Source organism: Elephantulus edwardii, unplaced genomic scaffold, assembly GCF_000299155.1.
Source record: "Elephantulus edwardii isolate Elephantulus edwardi_28Jun2011 unplaced genomic scaffold, EleEdw1.0 scaffold00128, whole genome shotgun sequence".
Classification (NCBI taxonomy): domain Eukaryota; kingdom Metazoa; phylum Chordata; class Mammalia; order Macroscelidea; family Macroscelididae; genus Elephantulus; species Elephantulus edwardii.
Genome location: NW_006399878.1, coordinates 1,996,255 through 2,020,149, shown reverse-complemented (window position 1 = coordinate 2,020,149; position 23,895 = coordinate 1,996,255). Strand labels below are relative to the sequence as shown.

At 40.6% G+C, this 23,895-nt stretch overlaps 1 protein-coding gene and 1 pseudogene across 1 annotated transcript in view; one reads left to right on the top strand and one right to left on the bottom strand.

Moving 5' to 3' along the window:
- Positions 1-628: 628 nt before the first annotated feature.
- LOC102852812 lies at positions 629-1,939 on the bottom strand (annotated as a pseudogene).
- A 7,129-nt stretch (positions 1,940-9,068) lies between these two features.
- The window catches only part of PCM1 (pericentriolar material 1), a 161,684-nt gene continuing 146,857 nt past the window's right edge, over positions 9,069-23,895 (top strand). The window contains exon 1 of the mRNA XM_006893547.1: positions 9,069-9,250. The gene's annotated coding sequence lies outside the window, so the exon portion shown is untranslated. The remainder of the gene's footprint in view (positions 9,251-23,895) is intronic.

Sequence of the window (23,895 nt, the reverse complement as noted above, 5' to 3'; positions counted from 1 at the left end):
GCAGCTTTGTTCACAATAGCAAAGAGTTGGAAACAACCTAAGTGCCCATCAACAAACGAATGGATAGAGAAGTTGTAGTATATTAACACAATGGAATATTATGCTGCATTGAGAAACAAGGAACTTATGAAATATTATTCAAAATGGGTGATCCCAGAGGACATTATGCTGAGTGAAATATCTCAGACACAAAAGGACAAATACTGCATAGTGCTACTGTTGTAAAATGGGACTGACATTGGGGTTGCAGGAAGAGCGAGAAAGATGAGATAAATTATGTATACTGCATTGAAAGAGATGACAGAGAGAACTGTTTAAAAGGAATATATGATTAGGTATTATTGTCATGACAGGAGTCCCGAATGAAGGCTGCATACTGGAGTGGACTTGGGGGGAAGGATTGTATAACAATGAAAGAATTTTTCTTTTACTTTTCAAAGAGAAGAGCGAATTGGTGGGTAGGGGAAGGGCAAGGAGATAAGTGCAACAATGAATGAATGGAAATCCAAAGTCTCTGTAAATTTTCATTAAAATTAATAATAATATAGAAACACTTGTTTGTTCTTTTTTTTTATGAAACATATTGTTTATTTTCCGTCAACCTGATTTTCACTTTTTAAAAGACAGTTTAAGACCATTCCGTGGTTGTGCCGACCCACTCAGTGGCCTGAGCAGTGGGGGTTGCAGACTAGTCTTCAACTGAGGGCTGAGTGCTCCAGTCTTCAGTAGGGAACTGCTGAATCAGCACAGAGGATACCTGGACACCTTCGGACCAGTCTGTAACTTCAGGCTGAGTAGCAGTGAATTCAGGAGCAGGGGCCATCCATTCTTGTTGCAGATCGAGGATAAAGTAATTTTATAATTATTAATAATGAGACATACGGCCAGGAATGAGATAGAACAGAGAGCATAAAACAGGGGGCCAGCCATTCTCCACTGAAGACCCTAAGTAATGTTTCTCTGTGTATTTATTGATAATCAGGGGAAGCAAATCATAAAAGGCATTCCTTGTAAATGAAGCCGAATTTTTCTCTATTGTCAACCTAATGCTCTAGCTCAGGAAGTATTTCACAGGTAGTAACACTCCCTCTGTAGGGGCCCCCCAGCTGTCTCCTGTCTGCAGGGAACAAACAGCTCATTTTTTGTGATCTTCCACAAGAGAAATCCTAACTTATAAATCTGTAATTCCTTCAATTCCTGAACTAGGGTTTTCATATAGTGTTTGGTATCAAGTTTGGCTTCCCATACATTCTCCCTGAAACTCCTCCTTGGTCACAGCCTTTTCAGCAGCAGCCTGCTCTTCCTTTTCAATCTCTTCTGGATCTGTGTAGAAGTACAGATCAGGCATAAACTCCCACGGGTGCTCCCGGGAGATTGTGCCACGCATGCGCAGGACTTCCCAGGCCAGCATCCACCACATCAGACCCATGGAGTGAGCTCCCTTGTTGTTGCATGGTATAGCAATGTCTACGTAGCACAGAGGAGAATCTGAGTTACATAGGGCTATGGTGAGCAAGTTAACATAAGATGCTTCTGTCAGAGGCTGGTGGTCAGCCCTGGGATCAGTAACCACCAGAAGACGAGGCTCCTGGTAGGCTGCCTGGATCTGGTTAGTGAAGGTACCAGGAATGAAGTGCCCGGTAATAGGAGTGGCCCCAGTAGCAGCAGCAAACTTCAGGACAGCTCTCTGGCCTGTATTTCTGGAGGATATGACACTGACATCAGCTGGATTTTCAATGGCAACAATGGCACGAGCAACCAAGAGTAGCTTCTTCCAGGTCCTCTTCAGGTTTATGGTGTAGATACCATCACTTTTCCTTTTGTAGACGTACTGTTCTATTTGGAAGTCAAGGTTGGTGCCGCCCAAATGTGTTCCTGCTGCAAGGAATTTGAGGACATCCTCCTCCTTCATCTGCAGGCCATCAAGGGCTCTGGACATTGTGGAAGTTTCCCCTTTAAGTTATGACAGGAACCAGAACAACACCATATGGACCCTAAGCACGGAAAGTGTTTGTTCTTTTTTTAAAAAAAATTTTTTTATTATACTAGTTGATTTCCAAAATTATAATACATTTTTTTCCACACCAGATTGTTCTTTTGGCAGTCCATGGGCTATTCAGAACTCTTCTCCAACACAACTTAAATGAAACCAATTTTTAATTATTTTTAAAGCCATCAATTCTTCTGTCATCCTTATTCATCTGTTCATTGTTAATTTTGTTTATTCATAGAAAGTAATGGAAAAGAACATGGTTTTGATCAGGTGCACTTTAGTCTTTAAATAGACACCTTTGCTCTTTAGCTCTTTGGAGAGTGTGCCTTGACAGTAGATTTTCCCAGTGTAAATTATCTTTTGATTTGAGTGATGATCCAAGGGTCTTGATCGTGGATCCAAGTTAAAAAAACCAAAAAAACTGTTGACTGTTTCCATTTCCCCCATCTACCGTAATATTATTTGTTCTATTTCTTTCTCAACAATTTCCAATTTTCCTACATTCATGCTTCTCACTTTGCATGTTCCAGTCACTAGAGACTGTTTACAACTGTTCCTCCTTCTTTGTGTTTTCATATTTGAGGTTTCAGCCTCAGTTGCTGTGTCTGCTAGTCTAAGTGTGCTCTGTTGTACATAGGGTTTTCAAAGACCTGATATTTCAGAAGTGAATGGCCAATCGTTTCTAGTCTGTCTTTATTTGAATGCCCAGATTTAGAACAATAGCTCACAAATAAGCATTTAACAGAAAGGAGCAGATGAATGACATTTCCCAATTATAGAAGTAACTAATATATTCAGTGTTGCTATCTGCGCTTGGCAAGTGTGACTTAACTCACTCCTTTCCATACTCCATCAACATCCCTCCCACTCCAACCTATACCATTCAACACCTCTCTCCCTTATCCAGCCCTTGATATGATGGCTTAAGTCTCAATCCTTCTGAGCTTCTGTGATTCCAAACACTTTGCGCTACTGCCAGTGCCAGTATATCTTGAGTTTAGGAGTCTCTAAGTCCAAATAGTAGTAGTTATTCATAGCTGCATCACATGAAAGCAAGATTCTGCTGAAGATTATCCAAAAACAACAGGAACAGTACGTCAATAGAGAAGTGCCTGAAGTGCAGGCTGAATTTAGAGGAGGCAGTGGCACTAGGGTTATTATAGCTAATGTCAGATGAATCTTGGTTGAAAGCAGAGAGTACTAGAGGAATGTCCATCTCTGTTTCATTGATTATGCAAAGGTAGTTAACTGTGTGGATCACAACAAACTGTAGCTCACTCTGAGAAGAATGGGAATCCCAGAACACTTGATTGTGCTTATCCAAAACCCATATTTGGACCAGGAGGCAGCCATCAGAACAAAGCATGGTTCAAAATTGGGAAAAATGTGCATCAAGGATGTGTCCTATCTCCATATCTTTTCAACCTATATGCGGAAAAGATTAACTGGGAGGCTGGGCTCTATGAGGAGAACTGTGGCATCAGGATTGGAGGTAGACGCATCAACGATCTGCGTTATGTAGATAGCACAACCCTCCTTGCTGAAACTGAGGAGAACCTGAAGCACTTGCTGCAGAAGGTCAAGGGCTGTAGCCTTCAATATGGATTGAAACTCAACATCAAGAAAACAAAGATTCTCACCACTGGGCCAATTGGTAGCATTATGATAGATGGAGATAGATGGAGATTTAGTTTGCTCTTCTCCACAATCAACACTCTTGTTACTAACAGACAGAAAATCAAAAGACAAATTGCATTGGGAAAGTCTGCAGTCAGGGACCTCTCTAGAGTACTGAAAAGCAACGGTATCAGTCTGGAGACCAAGGTGTGACTGATCCAGGCCTTAGTCTTTGCAATTACTTGCTATGCATCAGAAAGCTGGACAATGACCAGGGATGATAGAAAGAGAATGGATGCCTTTGAGCTGCGGTGTTGGAGAAGAGTATTGACTATAACAAAAACTGCCACGAGAACAAACAGGTTCATCCTGGAGAGGGTGAAACTGGGATGCTCCTTGGAGGCAAGGATTCTGAGGCTTGGGCATGTTGCAAGGAAGGACCAGTCCTTGGATAAGGACATCATGCTTTGGAGGGTGGAGGGACGAGGGACAGTGCAAGAGAGGAAGACCCCCAATGAGAGAGATTGATTCAGTAACTCTGGTAATGAGGGTAGGTGTATCAAAGACAATAAAGGTGGCACAGGATAGAGCAGGTTTCAGGGCTGTTGTACATAGGGCTTCTATGAGTCGCAAGCGACTCAACAGTATAACAACAACAACAACAATCATAGTATTGTCTATTGGCCCAGTGGTAAGGGCGGTTGTTCTTGTTCTTTTTGTTTTTTTTCTGCTGAAATGCGATCCATAGACTATGATCTTTTACAGCATGCATTTTAAATCCTTCTCACTTTCATCAAGTAAGGTTATGTCATCGGCATAAGGACGGTTGTTTATGAATCTTCCTTCAATCATAATGCCACATTCTTTTCATAAAGTGTAGCATGTCAAATAATTTCCTTGACATACAGATTGAAAGAATACAGCATTGATACACATCATCCTTGATTTTAAACCATGCAGTGTTCCCTTGCTCTGACTAGACAACTCCTTCTTGGTCTAGGTATAGGTTTCACATGAACACAATTACATGTTCCTCGGATTCCTATTCCTCTCAATGTTGGCCATATTTTGTTGTGATCTACAGAAACAAATGCCTTTGCACAGTCATTAAAATGAAGATAGACATCCTTTTGTTATTCCAAAATAACACCTTCTGACATCAACAATGATATCTCTAATGCAAAGACCTCTTCTAATACTGGCTTGATTTCTGGCAGTTCCTTACTGATGCCCTGTTCTAGTTGATTTTTAATAATCTTCAGCAAGATCCGGCTTAGATGTGATATTAATTATATCATTTGACAATTTTCACATTCTGTTGGATCATCTTTTTTTGGAATGGGAGCACATGTATGGATCTCTTCCAGTCAGGTCAGCCAGGTAGCTAGCCGTTTTCCAGATTTCTCAGCATAGCCTGGTCGTCATGTCCAACAATCATATGTTTGTTGGAACATGTCAACCGATACTCCATCAATTCCTGGGGACTTAATTTTTCTAATATCTTCAGTGCACCTTGAACTTCTTCCTTTATTATTATCAGTTCTTGACCAAATATTACTTCCTAAAGTGGTTATTTGTCAGTCAGTTCTTTTGGTTCAGTGATCCTATAAATGCCTTCCATCTTCTTTTGATGCTTTCTGGATTGTTCAATATTTTTTCCACAGTATTGCCACTCGAGGCTTGAGTTTCTTAGTTCTTTCAGCTTGAGAAAGGTTGAACGCGTTCTTCCTTTTTCATTTTCTGACTCCAGCTCTTTGCCATTTTTAAAATAATACGTTCATTTGTCTTCTTGAGCTGCTCTTTGAAATCATCTTTTAACTCTTTTACTTTGCAATTCTTGCCTTTGTTTTGGGTTCTCAACACTTTTGTCTAATACTTAGAGTTTCTTCTGACATCTATTTTGTTTTTTTCTCTCTTCTCTGTGATGACCTTTTGCTTTATTTAGGAACGATATCCTTGATGTCATCCCACAACTCGTCTGATCTTCAATCATTGATGTTCAGTGTTTCAAACCTAGTTTTGAGGTAGCTTTTAAATGCATGTGCAGTAGACTCATGGTCATATTTTGCTTCCTGGGGACTTCTCTTCATTTTCTTCAGCTTCACTTTGAACTTTGACCCTTGGTGCTGGCAATAGAAAATCAGGAAATGTATTATTTTGGGAAAGTCTGCTGTCATGGACCTCTCCAAATTACTGAGGAGCAATGATGTCAGTTTGAAAACTAAAGTGCTGATTCAAGACCATGTTCTTTTCAATCAATTGCTATGCATCTGAGAGTTGGAAAAGGAATAAGAATGATAGAAGAAGAATAAATGACTTTGCGTTGTGATTTTGGAGAATAGTATTGAATATCCCTTGGAATGGCAAGAAAACACACAGTCATGCTTTGAAAAAATGGAGCCAGAGTGTTTATTGGAAGCAAAGCTTCATCTCACATGCTTTGGGCATGTTGTGAGGTGAGACTATTCTTTGAAAATGCACATATCATGAGGGAGCTCTGGTGGTCTAGTGGCAAGAAGCTGCACTGCAATCTCAGAGGCATACAGTTCAAATCCACCAGATGCTCTGCTGGAAAAGGAGGGACAATCTCCTCCTGTACCAGTCAGATTCGATTTGATGGTACACACACACACACAAAAGAATAAAAGAAAATTTATAAACAAAAACAAAACATTAGATAAAATTTTAAAAAGCACATCATGCTAGGAAAGGTGGGGAATCAGAGGAAGAAAGGAAGACCCTCAACAAGATAGTTTGAAATGGTGACTTCAGTAGTGGGCTCCAGTGTCTCACTGATGATGAAGACGGCACAGGATAAGATAGGGTATGGATCTGTTGTTCATAGGGGTTTATGAATCATACTTGACTCAATGGCACCTAACAATAGCAATTGATGGTCTAGTCCACAGTTAGCATCTGGCCTGGCTTTGACATGCTGATATTAAAATTCTCTAATGAATCTTTTTACAGATGTAGTCAACCTGATTCTTGCACAGTCTATCAGGGGAGGTCTGCGTATATAATCACTATTTTTGTTTTTTTAAAAAGATATTTACAATTAATAAATCATTGATTGTACAATATTAAATCATTAGATCTCCAGTCTCATTTGTCACCAAGTATGTAATTTCTGACCAGCAGTCCTTATTTATTTCCAACGTTTGCATTCCAGTAACTAATTATTACTTAATCTTGATGTTCCATCATTTTCCAACTGCAAAAGTTGGTAGAAATCACTGATTTTCTCATCTTTGGCTTTAGGCATGAGGTTCGTATCTTCCAGCTTTCTAAGCGAGAAGGATGGGCAATGTCCCATGCAATTAACTGCTTCTGAAAAGCCACTAGAAGGTCCAGCTATGGATTATTTCCAACTTGATGGTACATAACAACCAAAAAAAGAAGTAGACAATATTATTGAACTTCTGCCCAGTCTTACAGATGGGGCAACTAAGCTCCAGAAATGTTGAATAATCTGCCCAAGATCCTGTTGCATGTGGAATTCAGATGGGGCCAACACACTCTGGGTTACAATAAAGAACTATTTGGTTGTTGTGCCATTGAGTAGACAAAATCATAGCATCCTTATGAACGATGGATCTGAACCCTGCCAACCTACAGTATTATCTTCATCATCTGATATACTTGAACCCATTGTTACAGTCACTCTGTCAATCCATCTTATTGAGGGTCTTCCTCTCTTATTCTAATCCTCTCCCTTTACAAGTATGACACAGCTAATTGCTTGGTGTTCTGAGGGCCAAAGCGTTTATTTACATCACATTCCATCTCCTTACTTTTCTGTGAAATATGAGCTTTAGAGGGGAAGTGCAGGATTTTTTTTTAAAAAAATTTAAACCTTCAGTACTGAGCAATGCTTGCCGTACACAGCATCTTCGAAAATGTATAATAAAGAAATTGCACTGATGATTGAAAATAGAACAGCAAATTGTAATGGGATGCAAGAGCTTTTATCTGAACTAAGTGTTCGGTTCAAAGATTTTGTTTTGTGAACAATTTCCAGTTGTTCATTAAAGAGAATGATTTGTTATTTTCCATATGCTCATTCTTTATTCCTCTCTACCTCTGCTAGGAAAACAATAACAAAACGTTTGTTATTATTGTTAGGTGTTGTCAGGTTAGTTCTGATCTGAAGCTGGCCTATGCATAATAGAAGAAAAGCTACCCAATCCTGTGCCGTCCTCACGAGTTTTGCTCGTAATGGAAAAGCCCACTGTAGCAGGAATGGTGTCAATTTACTCCATTTAGGGTCCTCTGCTTCTACTTTAGTAAACATGATGTCCTTAAGGGACTAGCCCATCTAAGAAACATACCAAACACCGAGAGATAACGTCCCAAACTGTCAGAAAAATGTCTTTATACTCAAGTAAAATTGATGCTAATATTTTTTTCAGTATTATTAAGAACCTTTATCTCACTTTTCCACTTTTTTGTTGTTGCTGTCAATTTATCAACCTTCATAGAGCGACTGTTAAAAAAGTTTTAAGAGACAATATGAAACTTAAAAGGAAACATCTGTTAGTGCAGAAGTTAAGATTCTGTAAATAAAAAAGTCATTGGTTTGAAGCTATCAGTCAACCCTGGGAGAAAGATGTGACAGTTGGTTCTCTAAAAATATGCAGACTTAGAGACCATATGGGGCAGTTTGACTCCACCCTAGATTCACTAGGATTGGAAGTCAACTCCATAGCACCCAACAATTTCAGAGAAAATGTCCCGAAATAAAACCCTAAGTAAAAATCATCTAGAATATCTGAGAAAAAAGATAGGCTGTTAATTGAGGTGATGCTATTAACAACAGTTATGGTTCTCCTACTGAGAAGTAATTTATTTCATTCCTGTAGAATTTATTTTCTGGAGGGTAAAATGAGAGGGTTGGGTTGGACTGGATTGTCGGGCTTCTTTTGTGTCTATCCTTTCGTGAGGCTGATCTTTTCTGCCCCTTCCGACACCGTGTGGGGCAGACACCCCACCCATATCCCCCCATTCCTGGGAAGCAAGAAATTTCCTTTGCGTTGTCTCAATTGGACTGCCATTCCCAGGCTCCTTCAACCTACTTCCTTACAGGCCTCAAAGCCCACATTCCTCGAGCTGGGGCATGGAAGCGCATAGCATGCTGGGATTTGTAGTCTTTCCCCACGTGGCCAGCCTACGCGTGTGACACGGGGGGGGGGTGTCGAGATGGCATTCTGGGATATGTAGTCTGGCTGTTCGTTTGTGTAATCCGAGCCTAGGTAAAGAGCCAGAGGCGACACCATAGACTCCAGCTGGTCACATGACTCCAGCCTAGAGCGTAGTTCGCACTGCGGATTCCTCCTGGCGAGTTCTGGCCCCCCCGTGTCGCCGTTGCCGGGGAGACGGCGCATGTCTCACCGCGCGTCTCCCCCTCTGCAGTCCCCCCGCCCCTCTTCTCCCACCACAATGAGATCCTAAGATGGCGGTGGCTGCGGCGGTTGGCGCTGTGTGGCTAGGGTAGAAAAGGCGGCCATTGGGCCTTAGGCAGCTGAGGGAACTTGTAGACCTTCCCTACCGCTGTCTTTAGGGGAGCACCGTGGCCGGTGCCCGGTCGTGGGGTGCAGACCGTCGTTCCGCCCTTGGCAGGAGCGGCTACTTCGTTTACAGGTACTGCCTACGCGTCCCCAACCCTTGGCAACCGAGGCAGCGCGCCGCCGGGGCGGGAGAAAACGGCGTTGGGATATTTGACCCGTTTGGGCCTGGGCTGAGACGCACACCCCTGTTGGCCCGCGCCTTCCTGCTTCCCTTCCCCTCGCGAACAGCCGGCCCCTCCCCTTGGGGCCGGCCGGCGCTGTCGCGGGGGTGAGCATCTAGCCACACGTTGGGGACTGCAGAGTCCTCTCCGTGTCCCTCTGTCCGTCTAGTGAGATCCTCGAGGAGGCGGCCGCCGGGCCGGGGGCCTGCAGGAATTCCTCCTTGGCAGGTGGACGAGTGGGGGCTGTGCTTTGGGTACTGGGCAAGGGATCGGAATTCTCAGTCGGAGCTGTATGCCCTCTCACTCCGCTCCTCAAATTCCATTCTGGGGGGACTCTTGTGCCCAGAATTTTGGGTAAAATAGGACAGGTGAGGGGGTGACGCTACTGTTGCTTGGGTTGAGTGAGCTGTGAGGAACAGGATTACTGTCTCAGGTATTGGAGCGTTAGAGGCCCGGGCGACGTCCCTGACTTGGGGCTGAGAGGTGGCTTCTATTTGGACGTGAATGTTAGTATCCTAGTCCCCCCGACTCCACCTTTTTCATTCCTTACTGCAGGTGTAGTTCGAATGGAGCTAGGACTGGGGGAATCTAAGACTAAATGGGATTCGGGAGACATTGCTTTGCAGCATCTTGATTTGTGATTAGGCCCGGCTGGGAAGGATGGATGGGTCATCTGAACTTTTAATTCCCACTCCTCCGAAGCACTCTTTGTCTTGAGTGCGTTTTTGGTTTGGTTGTGGTTTTTGTTTGTGGGGGTGGTCGGGTTTGAGGTTTGTTATGTCGTACGAGTCACCGGTCTGTTTGGGCAGTTGAAGAAGAGAGGGCTTTCTGGCCGTCCCTACCACCCCAGCCCCTTAACCGCCTTCCAGACTCCGCCTTCTGCTAGTCTCTGGTTACTGGAGTGGGTGTTACAGCACCTGCTCGTTTCTTTCCTTATTAGTTTCTTAAGGGGGGGCTGTTAGAAACCGTTGTGACGGTGAATTTTTCAATAAGAAGGAAACCTGTGTATATTTCGTGCATAGGTGGTTTTATTATTTAGTGACAGTCTTTGAACAGTTTCCGTAGCACGGAATGACTAGTCAGAAGTATAAACTTTGGTATGGATCTTTCAATAATAATTAGGCTAAAAATTTGTATTCAAAAGTACAGTTTGATGTTTTGGTGGGATCTCACAAATTTAAGGGGTTTAAACATTGATAAATGTTAAGATAACTTGAGTTTAAAATACTGAACTGGCCTTTACCCTTCTCTTATTGATTTTCTAAATATATATTTAGGTCACAAATTTTTGTTCAGTTTATATTTTTAGTGCAGAACTTATTAAAGTTGTGTTTTTTTCTTTCCTTGATAAGCAGGTAACAGGTTTGAAGTGTGGAGCAGGAAAGGAGCAGTGTAGCTGTAAAAACCAGTTGCCTTCAACAGGTAATGTGATAATGTTTTAGATATTGCTTTTTGTATTAAGGTTGAAGAGTGTAGTAGAAAGTAATAAATTCTAATCATGGTTGAGGTCTTTTTAGACTTTATGGCTTTTGCCACAGTTTTGATAGTTGCGTAGTACCAATTGCAAAAGAAAGAAGTTTATGCTTAGTTGAGTTGAAAGAGCTTATAGGTGAGGAAGTTCTAGGTGAAGCAAAGTGTTTTTGGAATGGCTTACTGGTGTTTGGGATTAAGTAAGGAAGTAACAGAAAATAGTTAAGTTACACTAATTTAGATTAATAGATTCAAAGAGAGAGAAATGATTAAGAAACTGAAGTACTCAGCATTCAAAAGTAGGTTCAGCAGGAATGAGTTGAAAATACAAAACAATATTTTGATGTGCGAGTATCAGAAGTTTAAGATCCTCAATAAATCAGCATTCAGAGTGAGATAGTATAAGCATAGAGATCATGGCTACTGAAACTGAGGCCAGGATATTAGAAAAATTATTGTGAATGTTCAGGTCATGAAAATATGCACTGAGGTGGAGAGTGTAACCACAAGCTAGTTATTAACAAATTGTCAAGAAAAGTACAAGATTGTTTTGGGGAGGATAGTGCCCAAGATCTGTAGAGTGATATTTTTGACAACTATTTGTTCAGAAGAGGAACTGTTAAAACATTAAATATGGGTGATCTGCATATGGCATCCTTTCAGCATGAATTGGAGAAAGTAAAATGAATAGCATCATCTTTTAGAAAGAATTTCTAAGGAAATAGTGGAAGTTGAGGAATTGATATTTTATTTCAGCCAGAGAACAAGAGGAATGTTAGAGACTATAGAAAGTTTGTTGAGTGTATAAGAAAGCAATATATAGAAATGTTAAAGAGTGTGTAGGAAGTTTGTTGAATGTAAGGAAGGGAATGGTAGAAAGAACTCTAGGTATTGAGCATACTGATAGTTAAGATGGAGATTTGAGGCTAGTGGAAAAATCAAACCTACTACCTTGCCCAAGAAGATGTATGTGAATAACGCTTAAGGAAAGAATAGATCTGGGGTATATATTATAGTTAAGAGATCTTTGGTGGGTTAGAGGTAAGAAGCTGAGCTTCAGTCCTGAAGGTATGCAGTTCGAATCCACCAGTTGCTGCACAGGAGAAGGACGGGCAGTCTCCTCCCATGTGATTTACTGCCTCTGAAAACCTGCTGGAGAGTTGGCACGCAACTAAAACATAGTTAGGGAGGGGCCTCACCAAGTAAAATTTCTTGTACTATGAGATTTGCACTTCAAGTTCACTAAGCTGATTTTGTTGACGTAGAATTGTTGTATGTTACAGTAACTGTTACTAGATGATAACCTGCCTATCAGTCCATTGCAGTGAGGTCAGTTCTAATTCATAGTGACCTCTTGCAGGTTTCCAAGGCTGTTTACTTTATTGAAGGAGACTGCCCAATTTTTCTCTCGTGGAACAGCTGGTGAATTCAAACCACTAGTCTTTTGGTTTGCAGCTCAAAACTTAGCACACCATATCACCAGACCACCTTTTACTGTATGGTGGATCAAATTAAAGAATTGACGTGTGTATGGGTATATCTGGCTCCATGCCATGGAATGAGTGAGCTTCAACTCGGTGACCCTATGTACAATAGATGAAAAGCTTGCCTGATCCTATGCTATCCCCAGAATTAAACACATTATTATAGTCACTGTCATCCCATCTTGTTGAGGGTCTTCCTTTCTCCTTCACTTACCCTCCACTTTCCCAGGATGGCATCTTTTTCTAAGGACTAACTGTACATAGGTTTCATCCTATTGTGAATCTGAGTTGAGTGTGTCTTTAGAATTAATTTTCCACTTCCTCACAGTAATTTAAGAGTTTAGTTTTTGTTGAGTATTTCTTGTTTTTGTTTTAATTTGGGGAGATCTGTTGGCGAGATCCATACGGAGTTGCACTGCTAATCCAAAGGCCCTTCTCTCTGGCACTTGAAATCCACTGGCCACTGGAAGGGATAAAGTTGAGTAGTCTCCTCCTATGTGAGTCACAGCCCCAGAAAATAATTGGTAGGTCAGATCTTGGTTTATTCTAAATCAGTAGCAGTGAGGTGAATTTGAATTGAGGAATTTCAGAGTTCATTTGAAAATGCTATGGAAAAGATGCTCTTATGATTTTTACGTATATGACAATCTTAGGAGAAATTGAGAAATTTCTCAAATCAAACTGACTAAACTTTTTCCCCCCCCTTATATCCATTAAAAGCACCTAGTTGTACATTGTATTAAGGTTGTCCTGGACATTTGACTGTTTAAAAGAAATTCTCCAATTGATAAGAGTCTTTTGCTAATTTATACAGATACAGAAAAGATAAACTTTTGTTATTTTGTGACTTGAAATAGATACTCAGAAAATGTGTGTTTTCTTCAATATTTCATTTGGTTCATGAGTATTCTTAACACTGCAATTTACAGTTGTCAGTTGAAATGAATATTAATATCACTGAAGATTTGGAGTAATATAATTCTTATTGAAAAATAATACCCAAGCCTTTTTGTTTTTATTTTTTCTGTATTTTTTAACTTAGTTTTATTTTTTCATACCCAAATTCTTAATAATGAAAAAAAAATACTACCTCAACTTTTAAATAGTCTATTTAAGGAAAATAATCTTGTTTTCTCTATTTGCTGAGTTAATATTTTTGAATATTTTTACCTTATATTCATGTTTTAAAGGTAAACTTTAGTCATAGTCTCATAGTATTTATTACTGTGATACTCTGCTTATGTAGAAATTCTTTTTATCACAATAATCCTGCAAGATTTTCTTTAAAAAAAAAAATTAACTCATAGTAACTCATAAATTGGCATAGCATTTTTGTACTTTGTAAGATAAGGGAGCCCAGTGTGTCTGCCATAAACTGCTAAGTGAAATTTACAAATATAAAAAGTTTAGGATGTCTTAGCAGTTTAGTATGATTTGAAGTCCCAGTTGAAAGGAAAATTTTCCTTTTCAGTATAATCCTCATCTATCACTTGTACCAGTTGTTTTTCCAAGTAGCTTGTAGCAGTTGTTTTTCAGTAGGCTCAACTTTTTTATATGTGTGTCATTGTCTTTCTATTAAACCTGCTTGCTAAACCTGGATGCACTCAGTGGACTTTTTTTTTTAATTTCATCTTTATTCTTTTTTTAATTTAGGTTGTTTATATTTCATTTCAATGAACATCTACAGAGATTTTGGGATTCCATTCATTCATTGTTGCACCCTTCTCCCCGCACCCCCCCCCCCATTTGCTCCTCTCCTTGAAAAGCAAAAGAAAAACTCCCTCATTGGTACACAATCCCCCCTCAGTGGACTGTATTTACTGAGGCTGTTTAGCAGTACAAATTCTTGACATTCATTAATGTTCTCTGGTCTCCCCTTAGGTTCTTAGAGCTGACCATAGTCCCCCTCTGTTGCTTATACTATTCATATCACTCTGCACTGGCATCTCTAATTTAATGAGCACTTTTCTTACAGCGGTTATGAACTGCCTGTCTCAGCTGTTGGTTGGTTACCTCTCTCTCTTATGCATCTTCACTCTTTCCCTTTAACTAACTTCTCCCAGCAAATTATAAACTTGCTCAAGATATTTTATTCTTAATTTTTATTTATAATACAGTTGTACCTGTTTCCCTTTACAGACATGTATCAAGTTGAGTCAGTTTATAGCTGACCCTACAGGTTTTCAGTGGCTGTGAATCACACAGGAGAGAGTGCTTGCTCTGCACTGCAGCCCCTTACCACTAATCCACCAGGCTTTTCCCATTACAATTAGTTCCTTGAAAAAATTCTGTCTTAGTACATTTGATTGTGGAATTCTACTACTCTTCTCAAATTTTTACCAAGGTTATAAGTAACCTCTTTTTTGTTGTTAAATTCAATGGGCACTTTGTTAGTTCTTTTATTATTATATGATTGGGCAGTTTATTATACCTTCCTTCTTGGTTCACTTGTTTTCTTTTTCCCAACCACATTCTCCAGGTTTTCCTGCCATTTTCTAAAACCTTCTCAGTGTCCTTTTTCTTCTTTCTGTCCCTTAAGTAGCAGTATCCTTAATATTGTTTTCTTTTACTCATCATCATTTGCTTGAGCCCTCTGATCCTCTGCAAATAGACTTCTAGTGGATGGACCTGTAAAGCTCTCAAAGACCTAAATTACTTTTCTGAAAGATAGGTTTGTATTTATCCACTGAAAAGTCAAAGTCAGAATTGATCATCTATAATAGGCCATAATACACAATAAGTTAGAATTGATATCCTTTTACATATGATCCTTCATTAGATTTCTGAGGAAGTATGTTACATGAGAGGAAATTGCCCATCTTTCCTCCTTCGTTGTGGAGTCGAACTTCCAGAGGGGCTCGGTCTTTGGGTTAATAGCAGAACTCCTTATGGACCGTTGTGGTTAGATTCTGGTAAGTTGACTATGACTCATAGTGACCCTGTGAACATCGAATCTGAACCCTGCCCTATCTTGTGCCATTCTTATCATCTCTGCCACACTTGAGCCCATTGTTACAGTCATTGTGCGAATCCATCTTGAGGATTTTCCTTTCCCTCCGCTGATTTTTCACTTTTCCAAACATATCTTTTTCCCCACAGACTTAGTCTCATTGTTCCTTAACCTGCTCACCTCTGCTTTAGTATTTTAGAAACAATGCAGTAGTCAAGTGTTAACATTCTTTACTTATTGAGTTGAACTGCTACTATAGAAAAAGTCTAATGATTTTAAAGAATAGTTTATTTCAAGGTTAAAGGAGTTTCAACTTAATAGATCTGGTTGCTGTTGCTGTTAGTTGTCCAAGTCAAGAATGACCCATAGCAACATTATGAACAACAGATCTGAACCCTACTGTATCCTGTGCCATCCTCACACTTCCTGACATATTATAGCACATGACAGTAGTCATTGTGTCAATCCATTTGGTTGAGGGTTCACCTTTTCAAGTATCATGTTGCTCTCCAAGGAATATCCCTTCCTAGCAACATGCCCAAAGTGTGTGAGGCAAAGCCTCATCATCTATGTCTCCAACGGGCAGTCCGGCTGCACCCTTTCCAAGACATAAATTTTTGTTCTTTTGGCAGTCCATGGGATGCTCAGTGCTCTTCTCCAACACCACAGCTCAAAGGCATCAATTCTTTTTCTGTCATCTTTAGTCACTGTACAGTTCTAAGATGCTTGGCAAGTGACCAGAAAGACTTGACTACTGCATTGTTTCTAAAATACTAAAGCAGAGGTGAACAGGTTAAGGAACAATGAGACTAAGTTAATGAGAATAGAACTACAACAGGGATAAACAACATTGACACAATGTGGAGACTAACCAGTATCACTTGAAAACTGCTTTTAGGAATTGGTAATTGGGAACTTGTTTTATTCTCTCTACTTTCACCAAAAAATTTTAAACATATTTCTTAAAAATTCTTAGATGTCAGAACAGCAGGGTAATGACCACGGGAACTTACCAGGTGGTGGAACTCAGCCTCATCGCGGTTAGTCTGATTATCTTCACCTATGCAGATGATACAACCCTGCTCACTGAAACTGAGGAGGACCTCATGCACTTACTGCAGAGGATCAGGGACTGCAGCCTTCAGTATGGACTGAGGCTCAATGTCAAGAAGACAAAGATTCTCACCACTGGACCAATTGGTAGCATCAGGATGGATGGTGGAGAGATTGAGATTGTTCACAGCTTCAGTTTGCTCGGCTCCACGGTCAACACTCTTGGCACCAGCAGCCAGGAAATCAAAAAACGTATTGCGATGGGAAAGTCTGCTGTTAGGGACCTCTCTAAAGTACTCAAGAGCAGCGGTGTCTCTTTGGAGATGAAGGTGCGCCTGGTACAACCATGTTCTTTGCAATCACTTGTTATGCATCAGAGAGCTGGACAATGACTAGGGAGGACAGAAGGAGAATCGATGCCTTTGAACTGTGGTGCTGGAGAAGAGTATTGAATGTACCATGGACTGCCAAGAAAGCAAACAGATTCATCCTGGAGAGGGTTAAACCAGGCTACTCCTTGGAGGCAAAGATTCTGGGGCTTCGTCTGACATACTTTGGACATGTTGCAAGGAGAGACAGGTCTTTGGAGAGGGACATCTTTCTTGGTAGAGTAGAGGGACAGCGCAGGAGGGGAAGACCCTCCATGAGGTGGATTGATTCAGTGACTGGGGTAATCGGAATGGGTGTGTCAGAGGCTATGCGATTGGCACAGGATAGAGCAGGGTTTAGGGCTGTTGTACATAGGGTCGCTATGAGTCACAAACGACTCGATGGCACATAACAACAACAACACTACACTGGGTGATCTTTTTGCCATTCCTCAACAGCTAACACATCATCCACAAGTATTTCCTGCCCTGAGCTTATGCTGTCGCCATCCCATTGGCTACAGGCCTTCTGCTGCTCCTGTTCATAGGAGTGTTCATCACCTACGTGATGCTGAAGAACTAGAAGGTGATCAAGATTCAGTGAAGGCCCAGTAAGGAATGAGGCTGTCAGTCCCTTCTCTGCTCCCCCTAACCCCACCCCAGGCAGGGAACCAGGGTGGGAGTCAGCACTGCCAGTCCAGGTACTGAGGCCCTCCAGCCTGGCAACCCTACAGTCACACTCATGGGTTGGCAGTATTCAGGACTCACCCCTGTCTGACCAGCCAGTCTCTGCTCCTTATCCGCTCACCTTTCTAGAAACCAGGATGGAGGGAATACCTGAATCTCTCTCTGACCCAAGACCTAAAAGAAACTGGTCCTCTCCACCTTATCTTCAGACTCCCTGTCACCTTTGCTTCTGGCTTCTACCCTCTTGCTGCCGTTTTCCTCCTGACATTGGACTTAGCAGGCTCAGAGGGAGTGTGTGATCTCTCACCGGAGTCTGGTGGCAGCTTTCTCAAGTCTGACACAGCCCTCGACCTGACTATGACTTCTGAACCTGGACAATCGGGGAAGGGCTGGCAGACCCTGGAATCATCACCAAGCATCAGAGCACCTGAGAGTGGCCACACTGGGCCCCCAGACTATCCATTCTTCTTAGAGGCCCAGTCCTCTCCACCCCCAGTGATAGGCTCTTTGGGAGAATTTAGTAATAAACATTAATCAAGTAAAAAAAAATTCTTAGAAAGTGATTTTGTAAAAAAGATTTTTAAAAAATTCTCTCCCACAAATTAATTTTAAAGTGCAGTTTTTCAGTTGTTTTAGAAACTCGGTAGTTTTCAAAGTCTGGAAATAGATCCCTCAAAACACCTCTAAAGGGAAGGGCTAAAAAATTTTTCTGAAGGGGAAAAAGTAGCAAATCCATGCCATAAATCAGGAGAATAGTTACTCTTTGGGTGGAAGAAGAAGATGATGGTGGAATGATTATGGAGGGATCTGCTGTAGTATTTTTTGGTTTTTGCTTGTTGCCTTTGAGTCAAATTGGAATCAGAGTGACCCTGTGAACTCTGTACCATCCTTAATCATCCCCTATACATTTGAATCCATTATATTAGACACTGCATTGGTCCATCCTTTATTCTACCATCCTTATCCCCTCTATATTTGAATCCAGTAGACACTGCATCAGTCCATACCGTTGAGGGTCTTTCCTCCTTTGCTGAACCTCCACCTTTCCAAGCCTAATGTTTTTTTCCAAAGAATAGCTTCTCCTAACATGTCCAAAATATGAGACGAAACTTCATCAACTTTGCCTTTAAGGAATATTCTGGTTGTACTTTCTCCAGCACATACCTCTTTGGTTTTTTGGCAGTCCATGGAATATTCAGCACTCTTCTCCAACACTTACTGTTGTTTGATGCTGGCAAGTTGAGTAACAAGTGACCTTATAACAGCAAATTTGAACCCTGTCTTGTACTGTGCCATCTTCACAATCTAACATACTTACCCCATTGCTATAGTCACTGTGTCAATTGATTTGATTGAGGGTCTTTCTCTCTATTGTTGTCTCTTCACCTTTCCAAGGATGACCTTTTTCAAGGAATAGCATCTCGTAGTAATATACCCAAAGTATGTAAGACAAAGATTTATCTTGTCTGCCTCCAAAGAGCACTCTGGCTGCACCTTACCTAAAACATATCCACAGGATAGTCAGTACTCTCCAACACCACACTCAAAAGTATCAGTCAGTTCTTCTGTAATCCCTATTCATTGTCCAGTTCTTAGATGCATAGCAAGTGATTGAAAAGACACGTGAATAAATTCAGTCAGGCACACATTAGTGCTCAAACTAATGTTGTTGCTTCTTAGTAATTTGGAGAGTGTGCTGACTGCAGATTTTCCCAGTAAAGTGCATCTGATCTCCTGACTGCTGTTACCAAGTGTAATGATTGTGGATCCAAGTAAGACAAAGTCGTTGTCAGTCTTTTCTCTCTCTACCATGATGTTGCCTATCAGTGCAGTGTTGAGACCCTTTGTTTTCTTGACATTAAGATGCAGTCTACATTGAGGGCATTAGTCTTTGGATTTTCTGCAGTAAGCACTTGAGGTTCTCGCTTTGAGCAAACAAGGTTTTATCATATGCATGACTAAGGTTATTGATGAGTCTTCCTCTGATCCTGATACCACATTCCTCTTCATAGAGTCAAGCTTCATGAATAAATTGCTCAGCATATTTTGAGTAGGTATAGAGAAAGGATATAACTCTGATACCCAACTTTCTTAATTTTAAAACATGTGGTGCTCCCTTGCTCTGTTCACACAACAGCTTCTTAGTCTAGGCTTAGATTTTGCAATGTTACAAGTGTTCTGGGATTCCCATTTTTCTCATATTAGCTACAATTTGTTATGATCCACACATTCAAATGTCTTTACATTATCAATGAAGACAAATAAACATTCTTCTGATATTCTTTGTTATCAGCCAGGATCCATCTGACAGCAGCAGTAATATCCCTAGCTCCACAACCTCTTCTAAAGCCAGCTTGAACTTCTGGCAATCCTGTCTATGTATTGCTCCAGCAAATTTGAATGATCTTCAGTATTTTACTTGCATGTGGTATTAATGATATTATTCGATAATTTCCACATTCCATCACCTTTCTCGAGAATGGGGACAATAATGGAACATTTCCATATTTAGTCTTCTACAGTATCTCCAGCACCTAGGCATGTTTCTATTTTGATTGCTTATGTATTTCACTTCATGATATTTATGATTTCTGTATTTTTCTGTGTGAATATCACATCTAAATAGAAGCAAAAAACTTAAGAGCAAAACAAAAACACCCAAGAACTGCACTGGAAAATCTGATGGAGTGCAGTTTACTCTTATACATATGAGCATGGATCACCTTGACAGCAGTGAGTTTTATTCCTTAATATTACAAGCTACATAAGTAAGTTCAGACAACAGAATTACATAATGTAATTAAGTCCTTTCCATATACAGTGCTGTCTATGGGTATAAATTCTTTAGTATTAAAAATAGTAGAATACTGCTGACAGTGTATTAAGAGGAAAAACCATAACATTCGAGCTTATATAGAATTTCTTTATTAATATTTATAATATTTTTTAACATGATGAATGAAAGATGTTTATTGCAGATGAGTCTTAAAGGAAACTGCAAATTAACCAAACTTTTGTGTGTGTGTGTGTGAAATTTTTATTATTAATTTCAATGAACATCTACAGAGATTTTGGGATTCCATTCATTTATTGTTGCACTTTTATCCCCATAATTTTATATCTAATGCGTACCCATATTTATCATGGCTTTCTTCACAATAGCAAAGAGTTGGAAACAATCTAAGTGCCCATCAAGAAATGAATGGATAGAGAAGCTGTGATAGTCACACAATGGAATTCTATGTTGCATTGAAAAACAGGGAACTCAAGAAATATGAAACAAAATGGGTGACCCTGGAGGACATTATGCTGAGTGAAATATCTCGGTCACAAAAGGACAAATACTACATAGTGCCACTGTTGTAAAACAGGACTGACATCAGGGTTGGGGTAAAACAGGACTGACATCAGGGTTGGGGGGAGACTGAGAAAGATGGGATAGATAATGTATCCTGTATTGAAAGAGATGAGAGAACTGTTTAAAAGGGATATATGATTAGGTGTTATTGTCATGACAGGAGTCCAGAATGAAGGCTGCATACTGGAGTGGACTGGGAAGGATTGTATAACAATGAAAGAATTTTTCTTTTACTTTTCAAAGAGAAGAATGAAGGGGGGGTACAAGGGGAGGCAGGGAGACAGTGGAGCAATAAATAAATGGAAACCCTAAGTATCTGTAAACTTTATTAAAATTAATTTAAAAATATATTAAAAAAATTCATTAAAAAATGTAAAAACCCACTTTGTGTTAAAAAATTTTTTAATATATATAGTTATTCTATATCCTTTTTTCCCTTTGACATATGGTAATTTTTTTACAGAAGGCTGTGTTGTCGATGCTTGTCATTTTATATTTTATGGCTGGCTGTTACATTCAAGTTAATGTTAATTTACAGCACTCTTTGTAACACATAGAACATCCAAAACATGTAGAAGCTGCCGGACACATCTTTTTCCTGCTTAGCAGCTGGTGGTTTTGAACTCTCAGCCTTTAGGTTAGCAGTCTGGCTTTAAACACCACTGCGGCCAGGGCTCTTGTATTAAAGGATAATTATAATGTAAAGCTATTCATTCATTATAGTTTTTCCATTCCTACTGAGGAGTGAAATTCCAAGGTCAAAAACTCAAATTTAGCTCTTGATCCACTATTGCCAGAATGTTTGTGAAAAGTTACACTAGTTTGCATTCTAATAGTAGTGATCATAACAAACTGTGGCTGACTCTGAGAAGAATGGGAATCCCAGAACACTTGATTGTGCTAATGAGAAACCTATACTTGGAGTAAGAGGCAGTTGTCAGAACAGTGCAAGGAAGCACTGCATGGTTCAAAATTGAGAAGGGTGTATGCCATGGGTATGTCCTATCTCCATAACTTTTCAGCCTGTATGCAGAACAAATTATCCGGGAGGCTGGGCTCTGTAAGGAAAATTTGTGGCATCAGGACTGGTAGAAGATCTATTAACAGTCTCATTGTGCAGATGACACAACTCTGCTTGCTGAAACTGAGGCAGACCTAAAGTGCTTGCTGTAGAGGGTCAAGGGCTGCAATCTTCAATATGGATTGAGACTCAGTGTCAAGAAGACAAAGATTCTCACCACTGGACCAATTGTCAGCATCAGGATGGATGGTGAAGAGATTGAGATTGTTTACAGCTTTAGTTTGCTGGGCTCCACAGTCAACATTATTGGCACCAGCAGCCAGGAAATTAAAAGACGTATTGCGATGGGAAAGTCTGCTGTTAGGGACCTCTCCAAAGTACGGAGGAGCAGTGGTGTCACTTTGTAGACTAAGGTGCATCTGATACAGGCCATGGTCTTTGCAATCATTTGTTATATGTCAGAGAGTTGGGCAGTGACTAGGGAGGATAGAAGAAGAATTGATGCTTTTGAGCTGTGGTGCTGGAAAGAGTATTGAGGGTACCATGGACTGCCAAGAAAACAAACAGATTTATCCTGGAGAGGGTTAAACCAGGCTGCTCCTTGGAGGCAAGGATTCTGAAGCTTCGTCTGACATACTTTGGACATGTTGCAAGAAGGAGCAAGTCCTTGGGGAGGGATGTCATGCTTGGGAGGGTAGAGAGACAGTGTGGGAGAGGAAAACCCTCTATGAGGTGGATTGATTCAGTGACTGGGTTAATTGGGGTGATTGTGTTGGAGGTAGTACGATTGGCACAGGACGGAGCAGAGTTTAGGGCTGTTGTACATAGGGTCGCTATGAGTCGCAAGCCACTTCATGGCACATAACAGTAGTGCATGAGGATTTCTTTTTTTTAATTATGAAATTTTATTAATTTTAATGAACATTTACAGAGATTTTGGGATTTCATTCATTCATTGTTGCACTATTTTCTCTACCCTCCTCCACAGTTTGTTGTTCTTCCCCCCCACTTGAAAGTTTTTTAATTGTCCATTTGCCACAGTTCTTGTCAAAGCCAGTTCTGATTAATCTCCTTTGTCAGTGTGTCCTTTGCCATTCCCTATCACTCCTCCCTGAGAGACACTTCACCCTGATTCATAAGGAAAAGGGGATAGCGTATTCTCTTACCTACTTCCTGTTGAAAAGGGACGCTGTGGGTTTCAGGGTGAAGATCTTCTCTCACTACTCCAATGGGCCCCTTTGGCAATAGGAAACACATAGACTATTATGGAGATTGATTTTGGAATTTAGATTCACTGTTATCAATTGTGCTTAGCTGTGCATGTTCATATCCTTGAAGATGTATCATGGAAGTGTTGTAGCCTAGAAGATAACAAATTTAACGAACAAGTTAAAAGTACATGAGTCAAAAATTAAAAAGCAATAATATTCCAAGTAGAGGTTCTAATAGTGGCACAAATCAAGTTACAGAGGGGAAGGTAGTTCTTCCAATAAAAGGCCTGTTGACTAGCACTTTGTCTATTATAGTATAACAGTTAGGGATCACAAGATGTAGAGGTTCAACTATGTCATTTATTGTTCTTAGGTCCTGGAGCAAATTCCATCTACCACTGGGTTGTTTTACAACTCGGAAGTCCACATGCAAGGCAGAGGTGAAGTAAGGAACTGCTTATGAGGTTTTCCGTCAGTTCCAACAACTAAGAAATAGAAGAGTTAGGACCTCAGAAGGCTTTTAGGACCAGATAGTAGACTCTTGTGTCCAGGAGAAAACGAATATACTTACCAGTAATGTTAATGCTTGCCTACAGTTCTTCTGGGAGGATCTAAATCGTTGAAGCGTCCTTCTTTGTTTCCAGCTGGGAGCTGGGGCCTGTCAGTCCTGTCATCCACGAGGACCTGATGTGGGCCACCTTTGGCCAAGTGTCCTTCAGAGCCACACTTAAAACAAGTGAGTGGGAGCTTCCTCTGTACTGCCTTGCCTATCTGTGGTTCTCGTCTGTGACACTGTCTCCTGAAGTGGCCCAACTTTCCACAGTGGAAGCAAAGTTGACCTTTATTACCTTTGGGTGGCACTGTATATGAGTAATACTTCCTTTTTCTGACACAGGCCCTAAGCTGGCAGCAATAGCTGCCCCAATAATTTTGGCCATTCTCTGGTCTTTTCTCT